The sequence below is a fragment of the Entelurus aequoreus genome, linkage group LG24 (assembly GCF_033978785.1).
Source record: "Entelurus aequoreus isolate RoL-2023_Sb linkage group LG24, RoL_Eaeq_v1.1, whole genome shotgun sequence".
Taxonomy (NCBI): domain Eukaryota; kingdom Metazoa; phylum Chordata; class Actinopteri; order Syngnathiformes; family Syngnathidae; genus Entelurus; species Entelurus aequoreus.
The window spans coordinates 23,412,577-23,426,734 of NC_084754.1; the positions used below are offsets into that span (position 1 = coordinate 23,412,577).

General features: G+C 37.1%; 1 protein-coding gene across 1 annotated transcript in view; it reads left to right on the top strand.

The window, feature by feature from the left end:
* Positions 1 to 14,158, top strand: part of LOC133641468 (junctophilin-3-like) — a 116,391-nt gene that overhangs the window by 64,355 nt on the left and 37,878 nt on the right. The gene's annotated exons all lie outside the window — the stretch shown is intronic.

Sequence of the window (14,158 nt, forward strand, 5' to 3'; positions counted from 1 at the left end):
AAACAAACAGGAAGTTGGCCATTTTGGTGTGAAATTATCATTTTGGTCCAAAATCTCAGATCAAATTTTCAGATTTCGTATGGTCATGAAAAACCTGGAAAAGTCATGGAATTTCAAAAACATTGAATTTCCAGGCCCTGAAAAAGTTATGGAAAATAATATTTTTTCCGAAGGTATAGAAAAGTCATAGAAATATAAATAATGTTTAATTAATGCAAACTTAATGGATGTGTCGTAATGAAATGTAAAGTGCCACAGACTGTCATGATGTTTTGATGGTTTGAAAAATGTATTTAGTCTAGTCTGTGTAGGCTCTCCAAATTGCGGCAGGGTTGTACGGTGCGACAAATTTACTCACTAATGTGACTAAAAATAGACAGTGTGACTTGACAAAACAAAAACATGTGCGAATAAAGATTCAACCCTTTCATCACATTTTGCTCCCAAAATAAATCCATCCAAATTTGATCAAACTGGAGTAAAATGTTTGCCCACCTGTATAAGCTTGTTTGAAATAAACTCATAACCGTAAACATAACCAAATGGACAAGTGATTGACACGGAAGTACTGATCACTCTGTGCGTGCTGAGAGGTGTGTGTGTGTCTCTTCCTCATGCACAAAGGGGAGCCCCGCTTTTCCTCGTTCACACACTCAGGCTTACTCAGCCTTCCCAACACGAAAGAAATAAAATCTTAGTTGGAGGAACTGGTCAGTAAAAACTTTTTTTTTCACTACTTTAAAACTTGAAAAAAAACAAAACTGCAATGCGCACTAGTAACTATGTAGGTCAAAGGAATATTGAACAACAAATCAATGATTATAGTGAAAAACTTGCCATTCAAGTAATACCCCGCTTGTGGACAAGGACATACAGCCATGGAAGCACATTCAATGTCAATCTATTTATTAAGCAACGCATATTGAAAAGCGCTGCCGCTGCTAGGCTAATAAAAACAGCTCAAACTCGGACTATTGAGTGAACTCGCTGATTTCACACGTCACGAAGCAACAGGCACCGCCTTTCAAAAGGCACACGCACACACTGAAGCTTATCTTAACTGCATTACGCCAGATATTTGAATTTGTTTTTTTAAATAACACAATAAATACTTTTCGTAGTAATTAATTACATTTATTAAAGAGTGATTACGTTAGTAATTCAATTACTTTTTTGGTAAAGTAACCACTAACTATAATTATTTTTTTTAAGTAATTTTCAGAACAGCCTGTCAAGCAGCATCTTGAAGCAGTTGGCTAAAATATTTGTGTGTATGTCCTATAATAATGTTTAGCTATAAAAACACCATTGTTAAAGGTCAATTATTTTCATGTTGCTGATGACGTTCAAACATGTCCTCTTAAACACTTTATTTCACATGTTGTTCTTTTGTGTTTTTTTTAGCTGAATAATTGAGCATAGCCAAATGTTTTCTTTAAAGACGACTGGAGATTATAGTTGACTTTTGTTATATTATTTTCAAGGCTTTTTCTTTTTTCTTATCTCAAAACACCTCTTAAGTTGGGATCCTATTATGCAAAACCTACTTTTCTTATTTGTTGGTACCTGTTTTTGTGTATTTGGGATCCCCTTCAGTCCCAAACATTTTAAATCAAGAGATGGGGGAGATATTTCGTTACGTCAACGGATAATTCCATTTATGGGTTAGTTTATGGGCCAAACTATATTGGTGTGTACATTTTGATCTATATCGCCCAGCCCTACACTCATAAATATATTTATGAGGGCACATGTCTACCTTGTTTGAGTGTTAATAATGAAATAGTGATATTTAAAACATTTCATATTGCTACTAATTTTTTTCAGGTCCTACTAGTGAAACAGCTAAGCGTACAGCACTGTGCGGCCATGCTTCCTCCCTAGTTATTTCTGCTAGCGCAGTGAGAATGCTGCTATACATGTTTTTTATGGAGCAATACAAATTGTGGCTGGCAAAAGACACAGACCCAAGACGTGCCAAATGCAAACTGTGCTATTAAACATTTGACATTTTGGTATATGTGTGAGGCAGCTGCAGTTGCAAGCAGCGCAACACCAATGAACGCTGATCCTGTGAGGACAGCCAGCATCACTACTGCAGTTTCTACAGCAACAAAGCGGACAACTTCGGGCGAAAAAATTAAGTCCGCAAAGTCGAAATACTGTGGACACTAAAATGTGTGAATTCATACAACTCATTCATGTTATCTTAAAGGGGAACAGCACTTTTTGTAAAAACATTTTGCCTATGGTTCACAATCATTATGAGAGACAAGAACACATATGTCTTTTTTAATGTAATTTCATTTTAAAGATGATTAAAGAAAATGCTTGGAAGATGCGGCTAATGGGAGTCGCCGTTGTAGCCTTCAAAACCCTCTAAAACAGGGGTGTCAAATGCGGATAATGTTATTAATGTCCCAACTAAGGACATATGTAGTGTTGTTTGACAAAAGCCTAATCCACCATTCATCACTATTACATAATATTCATAATTCATACATCACTATTCATTTCAAATAAGCTTTGCTTCTTTCTACTCCTTTTCAGACATTTTGTAAAGAAAAATGAAAATATGTAGAATATAATGTATCATGTTGTAACTGTATACAAGTTCGAACTAACTTCAACCAACCAACCATTTTCCCACAAAATGGCTATATGCGTGAGGCTTTGGGACGGAACAGAAGTAAAGACGAGATATGTTTGAACTGAAATATCAGAAGATGTATCTCAGTGTGCCTGTTTTTATTGTTTTTTTATTGAGAGGCACCGTAGATTTCCTATGTAGGCTTAATGGCCCTTAGTGTTACAATAATTAGTTTTCAGTGGTCCCATTAGAGTACCAGTAGAGTGGAAAACAAGTTGATTTTATATGCTTAATTGTGTTTCATTGTATCCATTAAAACATATCCAATTGTATTTACAATCCACACAGAATGTGAAAATACCATCTAAACATCACAAAATGCCACAAATTCAATCAGCCATTTTGAATATTCCACTCCGAACGTATTCAGTCATTTCCGTAGATTGACATCACTGTCGTAACACTCATGCACTCTGACCATAGTATCAGATCAGTCATACTGGAAATAATTCAAATGGTTATATCATCATTTATGTATCATACATATCATTATCACAAGAGTCTGCTTTAGCCATCCATCCATTTTCTACCACTTGTCCCTTTCGGGTTTGTGAGGGGTTGGGGGGCTGGAACCTATCCCAGCTGCACTCAGGCGGAAGGCGGGGTACACCCTGGACAAGTCGCCACCTCATCACAGGGCCAACACAAATAGACAGACAACATTCACACTCACATTCACACACTAGGGACCATTTAGTGTTGTCAATTAACTTAGAGGCTGCTCTATTTATTGCAAAATATATTTCAAACCATATTGCCCATCCCTTTGTGATTCATGTAACTGATAGAAAATGGTAACTTGAGGCTTTCTGTGATGGGTCAGTAACAGATAAACACCTCATTTAGTTGTTTTGGTTGCTTCAATGAGCCTTAAACACACACCTCCTGGTAATGCATTTGGATACCTGGGTATGAATCATCTTCCTTACCGCCATTATCTTACAGTAATGACATACATGATGGATAGGCTTATCTCTCTCCACTGTGAAGAAGACACTCTTTTCTATCCTGTGCATGTCTGCTTGTATTTGTCTCTCCGGACAACCTGTATCTCTCAGCATTTCTAAAGTCCCTGCTCACGGTGGTTCCCCTAAGGTGCACAATGTAGTATTATAAATATCAAATCCAACTCAGAGTTACTGTTCCTTTCATAGAACTGCTTGTCTCATTCCAAATATCAGCCATAGTCATATAATAGAGCAGGGGTCACCAACCTTTTTGAAACCAAGAGCTACTTCTTGGGTACTGATTAATGCGAAGGGCTACCAGTTTGATACACACTTAAATAAATTGCCAGAAATAGCCAATTTGCTCAATTTACCTTTAACTCTATGTTATTATTAATAATTAATGATATTTACACTTCATTGAACGGTTTAAAAGAGGAGAAAACACCAAAAAAATTACAATTAAATTTTGAAACATAGTTTGTCTTCTATTTCGACTCTTTAAAATTCAAAATTCAACCGAAAAAAAGAAGAGAAAAACTAGCTAATTCGAATCTTTTTGAAAAAATTAAAAAAAGAATTTATGGAACATCATTAGTAATTTTTCCTGATTAAGATTCATTTTAGAATTTTGATGACATGTTTTAAATAGGTTAAAATCCGATCTGCACTTTGTTAGAATATATAACAAATTGGACCACGCTATATTTCTAACAAAGACAAATCATTATTTCTTCTATATTTTCCAGAACAAAAAATTGAAAAGAAATTCAAAAGACTTTGAAATAAGATTTAAATTTGATTCTACAGATTTTCTAGATTTGCCAGAATAATTTTTTTGAATTTTAATCATAATAAGTTTGAAGAAATATTTCACAAATATTCTTCGTCGAAAAAACAGAAGCTAAAATGAAGAATTAAATTAAAATGTATTTATTATTCTTTACAATAAAAAAAAATAATTTACTTGAACATTGATTTAAATTGTCAAGAAAGAAGAGGGAGGAATTTAAAAGGTAAAAAGGTATATGTGTTTAAAAATCCTAAAATCATTTTTAAGGTTGTATTTTTTCTCTAAAATTGTCTTTCTGAAAGTTATAAGAAGCAAAGTAAAAAAAATCATGAATTTATTTAAACAAGTGAAGACCAAGTCTTTAAAATATGTTCTTGGATTTTCAAATTCTATTTGAGTTTTGTCTCTCTTAGAATTAAAAATGTCGGGCAAAGCGAGACCAGCTTGCTAGTAAATAAATAAAATGTAAAAAAATAGAGGCAGCTCACTGGTAAGTGCTGCTATTTGTGCTATTTTTAGAACAGGCCAGCGGGCTACTCATCTGGTCCTTACGGGCTACCTGGTGCCCGCGGGCACCGCGTTGGTGACCCCTGTAATAGAGTAATGAAGAGGCCTTGTCCATTGAAGTCATAAAGAAGAATTGTTCTTGCTCCCCCTCACCTCCTCTTGCTTAAACTCTTGAGTCGTTAGTGCACCACTGTAATTAAGCTGCTGAGCTAATGGTAATCATTCACTGATGTTGATGTTGAAGACCATCTTCTCACCCTCTTCTTAAAGACACATCTTTATCTCTCCTCTCTTACCTACTTTCCTCCCTTCTGTCTTCATTATTACTGTTCTATTTCTCCTTTGTGGTAAGAATCGCGTTGTATAATTAGTTTTAGCACGCACCCCCTTTCTATCAAGGAAGTTGATACATTGATACATTCTGCAGAACAACGTGAGAGAAAATATATTTTGGACGAAAGAAAGAATGAACGATGCATAGAGACCACGAGTACAATGTGAGAATAAGAGTGTGTTTTATCGTGGTCTGGTTAAAACAGACTAGTGCAACCAGTAGTGGGCTGTGTGTTTCCCACCTAGGCCTTCAGTGATCTCCGACTTCAATGATTACCTCTCAAAAAGCCATAATTGATGTTACCACATGACCATTGCTGGAGAAATACTATACAAAAACACATGTACACCCTACTGCGTATTGAAACACATCAACAGTATACAAAACAGGTTATTTTCTGGCGCATTTAAAAATCAATTAAAACGCATCAGCAATTAAAACATATACCAGAAATGTCTCTGCTTGGCTTATGCAACTTCCAGTCAATAAAGTTTGATTCAAAGTACACACTTCTCAAATATATATTAACTGCCCTGACCACATGATGGCGACAAATACACATGTAACAATGTTAATTAAATGACAAGAATGACACACTTTAAAAACAAGAGTTTACAACTTTTAGTTGTAACAGAACATCTTCTGTCAACAACTTGTGATCTGATTGGCTATCGCAACTGTCTCTTAACTCTATGTGTTCTCAAATTCATCCGCTAACGGTCCCGATGAGTATCCAATCACAGGACGCGTAGATGTCACGTTCAACGTGAGGCCATCTAGAAGGCCTTACTGACAACTCGTGATCTGATTGGCTATATCGCAACTGTCTCTCAACTGTATGTCCCCGTTCGCTTACAGTGCACAAACACCCGCATTGTTGATTCTGAAGGCGTCTGGCAGATTTCCTACAGCATGGCAACATAAACCAGCTGAATTCTGATTGGATACAAACTAAAACTAAAAACAACAGCACTGGAACGAGCATAATATGACATGAAGAGAATATGGATATTTTTTTATATTTATGGAAAGTAAATAAAAAAATAATTTTATCTTTAATTATGATCAAGATTTCTGGTTATGTTAGGCCAGCAGAGAAGGCCTTGCTGGCCCTGACGGCACACCACTGAGTGTAACCGTACAGTGGGAGAAGGAGACGGCACGGAGGCAGAGACGTCGTTAGCTTGCAGCGTGTTTATTGAAATATATAAATATATATGAAGTGTGTGATTAACCCAAATGTATACGGTGTGACTATGTATAGTATGTATATGAGGAGTGTTACCGGGTGGTGTTGAAGGTGCGTGTTGAGATCGGTGCGGAAGTCCAGAAAGGGCAAGGCGGGCTCGGAGATCCAGGGACAGGCAGGAGGTCAGGCGCTGGAGCGAGGCGTCGTGGTCCAAAGGCGGGTGTGAGGTCGAGCAGAGAGTCCAGAGAGGATCCAGGGAGACGAGACACACAGCTAGAAACCAATGGATGACGACACAAGACAAGACACAGTGAGCATGAGGGAGGGGGAAACACAAAGAGCGAGGAAGCACATGAGCAAAGAAGCGAGAGACGTGAGAGGCTTTCTGTACAAGTACAAGTAGCTACGTTCTGACACTGGAACGCAGGACACGCTGGCTTATGAAGGCAGGAGACTCATCAGCGTCAGGTGTGTTGATTGCAGAGTGACTGCAGAGGCGCGGCTGCAGCAGGAGAGGAACGCCCGTGGGCGTGTCCCGAGGTGCGCCCAGCAGAGTGAGAGGCGGCAGGTGTATGAACCGTAACAACCAGAGTCTGTTTTCCCTGTTGGTATGGTCCATTGGGTCAGGTGTAATCATAGTCCAGGACCAAAGAGAGCTGACCAAACAGGGGTGTCAAGAGCACCCGTCCACCTGCTAGACGACTCTAGTCTTTAGAAGAGATGGGTATTGTTTACATTTTAAATAATGCTATCAAAAATTAAAAGTTGACTCATAATTAATCACAAAAAGATATCGCGTTAATCATGTATAGACACACATTATTCACGCAATTTATTTTGACCGTACATGCTCGCTGGCAAATTTTACTTCAAGTTACACCCTGCCTGTAGTTAGGAAGCAGCTAATACGGAATTCTACTTTATGCTGCCCTTTTTTTTGCTGCAGCTGTTACATATACAGTACATAATATTGTACATGGTAATTGGGATTTGTTATATATTGTATATATTATATAAAAATATAATATAATAATATATTATATCAGTATATGTTATATACTGTATATATAATATGTAAATATTACATATATGTTATACTGTATTTTATATTGCTACTATGGTAAATTTTTAGTCTACTTTATACCTTTTTGTTTTCGCCCTCTTTTTGTGCCCTTGTGTGCATTATCCTTTCCAGCCTTACCCTTTCCATCCTTTGTAACTGAGCTAATGTGTGGAACAATTTCTCTTGTGGATCAATAAAGTTTGTCTAAGTCTAAGTAAGTCTAAAGACAGAGAAAAGCTATAACAGCTTGTGCAGCTAGTAAGTGCACAGTCTCCGAACAATGATCCAGAGGTTAGGGCTGGCATAAAACGTATCCAGATTAGCAAACAGGAACAGGTGTGTCCTGATTGCCAATTAGGGACAGGTGAGAGAGGCAGCGCTAATGCCAGGAGAGAAGTGGCAGGAAAGACAAACACAAAGTGGAAACAAGAAAACAATAGCGCTGGAACTAGGGTTGTACGGTATACTGGTATTAGTATAGTACCGCAATACTAATGAATCATATTCCCCCATGATGTGGTATCATCCAAAACTAATGTAAAGTATCTAACAACAGAAGAATAAGTGATTATTACATTTTAACAGAAGTGTAGATAGAACATGTTAAAAGACAAAGTAAGTACTGTAGATATTAACAGTAAATGAACAAGTAGATTAATGATTCATTTTCTACCACTTGTCCTTAATAATGTTGACAAAATAATAGAATGGAAGTACCGAAAAGTATCGAAATAATTTTGGTACCAGTACCAAAATATTGGTATCGGGACAACACTAGCTGGAACTAACACCACACACAGGGAAAACAACACAAGTCTAAAAACCGTCACGGAGGGTCATGACACACATATTTGCCTTTTTATTTTTATGCAATTTTGTGAAATTAAATCTGAACAGACTGGTCATTTAAATACTTCAATCATATAAATAAAATGATAGCTAAGTAATACATTAAAACACAAAAAATAAAATCGACAACAAATTGTCATAATTATTGCAGCAGAGTTGTAAAGTTTGACGCTCATAATTTCAGGTGTTACTGAATGCAACCTCCGTCGCCATAACCGTCATTGGTGCATAATGAGGAAGTGATGTCGTTGCGAAGTGAAGTGAAGTGAATTATATTTATATAGCGCTTTTCTCTAGTGACTTAAAGCGCTTTTACATAGTGAAACCCAATATCTAAGTTACATTTAAACCAGTGTGGGTGGCACTGGGAGCAGGTGGGTAAAGTGTCTTGCCCAAGGACACAACGGCAGTGACTAGGGTGTTGCAGCGCTAACTGTGTTAGGAAGGCTGCTGTTAGCAATAGATTTTAAAAAGAGTGTCAGGTGTGCTTCTGTCGGGAAAATACATTACTTACAAGAATGTTACTTGCACAATATTACTGCCAAGAACGTGTAGCAGGTGAATAAATCTGCATTCATTTTGCACCGGTGCTATTATTAAACCTGGTTATGCTTAACTGAAAGCAGGTGTGAATGCAAACCAAACCACACTAAAGTGACTTCCAAGTATCTTCTTTAAATTGTTGTTCTGCACAAGAGTACCAGACTACAAGTGTGAATGCACACCGAATATATAGGCTATAGACATTTAACTGCTTTTTATGTGCTGAGAACGTAGTCTTGCTTCTGAGACCAATTTCTTAATGTCACAGCTTGCATCAGTTACTGACTTTCACAAGACTCCTGTTACAAGTAGAAACTCCTACCAGGGCCGGCCCGTGGCATAGGCCGTATAGGCAAATGCTAAGGGCGCCGTCCATCAGGGGGCGCCAAGCCAGTGCCACAAATGTTGGAGAAAAAAAAAAAAAAAAAGTTGGTACTATTATTTCTAAATACAAAAAATAATCCCACGTTAATTAAAATGCAAAGTAAAGCCTATTTAATAGAAATATTATTTGTTACAACATTACGCCCCCCCCCCATCCCCCCGCACGGTGCGCCCCCTCCCTTCCCGTATCATGACTCTTACCACATCAAAAAATCAACACAAGAATGTCAAAGCGGACAAAACTGTCAGGTGCCCAGGGAAGAAAAAAGAGAAAAGAAGAGGAGGAGAAACGAGAAAAAGACAGAGGTAGCAGGTAGGTAACGTTAGCCTACATTAAATTATTTGTCTGTTACAGAATGTGATAGTAACCTGGCTTTTTAGCATTAAGCTAATGTTACATGATTCGGCAATTGCTAATCAATAAATAGCTAGTTCTGTTTTAACGTCGGGTTAATATTGTGGAGGGGGCTAAATTGTTATGGAAATAATAATGTAACGTTAGGTAATTACAGTACTCCCACCTTACATTCCTCAGGGACATTTGTTTTAGATCTTTTAAGCAGGTGTTTTTGTTTACATTGTTATTGCCTTCTGGTTAGCTAATATTTGCCCTGCAGGTAATAGTCACTTTTCCACCCCTTTATATATTAGGTATAGTTGTAAGCCTAGTTGCTAAAGTGCACATCATTAATGTTAATTAAGCAATATCACATGAGAGGGAATGCTGTTTTTTAATTTGAGCACTGCTGTGATTCGGTTAAAGATAATCATAACATAACATTCTCATATAATATGTTAATTTGCTTTCTTTAAGTAAAAAAAAGGTCAAAGACAAAGCTATTCGGTTTCTTGTGAGTATATACACTTCACTGCCGATGTGGGGGGGGGGCGCCAGCTAAAATCTTGCCTAGGGCGCCAGATTGGTTAGGGCCAGGCCTGACTCCTACTGAACATCAGCCATAGTCAAATAATACAGTAATGAAGACACCCTGTCCAATAAAGTTATAATGAAGGCATTGTTTTTTTTCAACATCCCATCACTTTGCCTAAATTCTAGAGTTGTTTGTGCCACACCGTAACTTAAGGAGGTTTACGGTATTTAACTTGAAAATCTTGGTCGAACACGTCCGTTTCTCAACTTCCACACGCCACTCGTGTGCTCATCACCACATATCTCGTCCATCTCTATATTCTCTCATGGGCAGATTGTTGTCTGAGTCAGTGCGGATCATTGCCAACACAACCGATTATCTTGACAGCCCGCCGCTCTATCGCCATTAACCTGCCTCCCCTTCTCTTCATCGTCAACTCCAGGTTTATTCATAAAATCTGCATTCCTGTTTCTTCACTATATTTTTCCTCCTGAGAACGGGTGTCCTCTTGTTTTTGGTCTATTTATTTTGCCAGAATTACACACACATAATAATAATAATAATACAAATAATGGATTAGGTTTACATCACACTTTTTCTCGTGTTTTACAGTGATAACTGAGAACTCATTATTAATTCACTCCACATCCACACAATCATGGTGGTAAGCTACATTTGTAGCCACAGCTGCCCCGGTGTAGAGTGACAGAAACGTGGCTGCCAATTTGCACTTATGGCCTCTGCCACCAGCACCAAGTGTTTCATTGACATTCATACACCACTGGGAGCAAGGTGGGTGAAATGTCTTGCCCAAGGACACAACGGCAGTAACAAGGATGGCGGGAGCTGGATTCGTACCAGGAACCCACAAGTTTAGTCGCTCTACCATCTGAGCCCCGCCTCCTCTGAGGAAATTTAAGTAAAAAATTGGCCTGTTCTACAAAATGCAAATATCCACTGCAAAGAATGCTAGTTCTCAAGAGGATATGTACTGTAGTAGTAACACATATGATGATGAAGGACAAAGCTACGAACTATGGGAGACCGGGCTTTCTGCTCCGCTGCTCCCAGTCTGTGGAACGCTCTCCCTGACCACCTGAGGGCACCTCAGACTGTGGATGCTTTTAAAAAAGGCTTAAAAACCCATCTTTTTAAAAAAAGCCTTTTTATAGATTTTCATAGATATGCATGCTGGTTCTAGCTATTGGGCTGTTTCTAGTTTTATATTTTATTTATTTTTATTATCTTTTATTATTATTATTATTATTATTACTATTTTTATTTATTTATTTATTTATTTACACTGTGGCACTTTGGGGTTGTTTGCTCAACGTAAAGTGCTTTTTACAAATAAAATCTATTATTATTATTATTATTAATAAGTAGCCTTAAATACGTTCTGCTTCTTCCTATACTCCTTTATTGACAATGCAATTGTAATCATGTAATTTTTCTTGCATTAATCATGTCTGAAACAAAAACCATACCATACTGTCATGATGTGAAGTGGATTAGAGTTATATAGCGCTTTTTCTCTAGTGAAACAATGCGCCTAAATCGTGAAACCCATTATGTACTGTATATCTTTAAGCTACATTTAAACTAGTGTGGGTAGCACTGGGAGTGTCTTGTCCTACGACACTCTAGGACACACAGGAATCTAACCTGGAACCCTAAAGTTGCTGGCACAGTCACTTTAACAAGCGAGCCACATCGCCCCACATTATCCCACATGACAGTGTGGACTTTGTTAGTCTTTGTCTCGTGTTCTGTATCATTTCCTGTCCTGGTGCTCTTGTTTTGGTTCTACTTCCTGTTTGACTCCTTTTTTTGCTGCACCTTCACTATCTGTTTAGTTTCCTACCAAACACACTTGTTTTCTATTTTAAATCTATTTAGGTTTACATGTACCTCCTCGTCAGTGCTGGGTTATTGTTAATAAAAACTACATACTGTAAGTCAGCATAAAATAAAATAAAATAAAATAAAATAAAGTGTATGATTGAATAACAAATAGCATTACATGTGGTACATGAAGGAAGACACCATACCATTTTTTATTCTAGGGTGGATGAAAAATCATGACTCACATTGCAAATGAAATACATCTGTTTGTGGACTGTTTTATGATGTATAGTCAGTGACGCATAATGTTATTTTAGGGTTAAAATTGTAACCCAAATGACCCAAATAGAAACCTCTTTATCGATTCAATCGAATAATTTGATTAAAAAATCTATTTGATTTGTATTTTGTTGCTTTGGTGATTCCTTTAATGAATTTATTAATAATGAGAAAATCCATTGTTTCTGCCAAACTGCTCCAATAGAGTGCACAAGAGAGCAGTTTATCCTCCAATGATGGTCTGTTGGTGTGTGGCAGTAACAGCTGAGTGTTGAGAGAGTTGGCTCAAAGGGGGAGAAAGAGAGCAAAAGGCCCATAGAAAACCAAATAAACTGTCAAAGGTTTTCTCATCATTTACACTGAAAAAGACAGACACCGTGGTGAAATGTTTGTACCGTCAAATGGAGCTGGCGCTTCACTTTAGCACTACATCAATAATGCTGCACGTTACAAGAAAGTATCCTTCATATTTAAAAAACAAACAACAGAAACAAGATACGTCTATTTCTGTGGCTAATGCTATCTTCTATGTTTGACTTGCATGACAAATGTTTTATTCAACCACATCGGGATATGTGACGATATGTTAGCATCTACAGTTTGTATGTAAATAACGAGTTGTTTGTCCAAAAATCAAACACCACTTATCCGATGAATACATTTTCAAACGTGGTAAATTGTTAAATGCATTGTTACTCAATTTATCATATATCACTAGTCTTTTTGTAGAAGTTTTTTTTTTTTTTACTTTTTTGTAAGTATAATATATAGCGATTCTCACATGGTAAAAGTGCAATTTAAATATGTGCATTTAGAACAAGAAATAATTTTAAAAAAAATTTGTTTATTTAAACTATTTTTCCTGAAAGATGCATTTAGACTACAAAGTGTGTTGTATTCAATTACTCGATTTAGCAAACAAATTGATCGATGCATTACTTGATTACTAATATAATTGATAGCTGCAGCCTTAATTTGTGGCAATATGTAATGGCAATGTCTCCACAATGGAATACAACCAATGTAGTCATAGTAGTGGTGTCGTCACAGTTCGGGGCAGATCTTTCAGCGCTGTCCGAAGGAGAGATACAGCAGGTCCTTCCTTCCTGCTGCAGTCAGACTGTCGCAAAAACACAACTTGACAATTAATTCTAACTATGCGCTATAAAAATAATGTTTACTTAATATCATATTATGTTGTGCAATAATATGATTACACAATGTGCGCTGTGTACATGCCTGTACCATTGTTATTAGAAATGCTGACTACACATCTTTAGCTTTACTAAAACTGCAGCTTTCAGCTGATCTTTAAAATTTTTTTGCTGAAAGAAATTCCATACGATATTTGTTTTTCTCGTATACATTTTATACTTTTAACTTTCTTCTTTTAAACTTGTGTTTTTAGTTCACTTTATTTGCAATCTATACCCTTTGGTACCGTAATGCTATAAATGTCCCAGTTGTGCGATAAATAAAGGATTATCTTATCTTATCTATCCTCCTGGTGCAGATGGCTCCTGTGATAGTGTTAACTCACATGTCTCCTCTGTACTCAGACATGCAATCATGTATCCTTATAGTTGCATATGTGTGTATGTTGTGTGTGTGTGTTTGTGTTTGGTGTATGTGATACGTATGTACGTATGTGATAATAGGGGATATGGGTCACCAGGGTATTGATTTTAACTTTGTGAAGCACTTTGCGTTGCATTTCTTTAATGTATGAAAAGCGCTTTACAGTCGTGGTCAAAAGTTTACATACACTTGTAAAGAACATAATGTCATGGCTGTCTTGAGTTTCCCTTGCAGACTGTATTGATATATATTGTAGGAACCAGAATATTAATAACAGAAGGAAACAACCCTTTTGTGTGAATGAGTGAAAATGGGGGATGGAGGG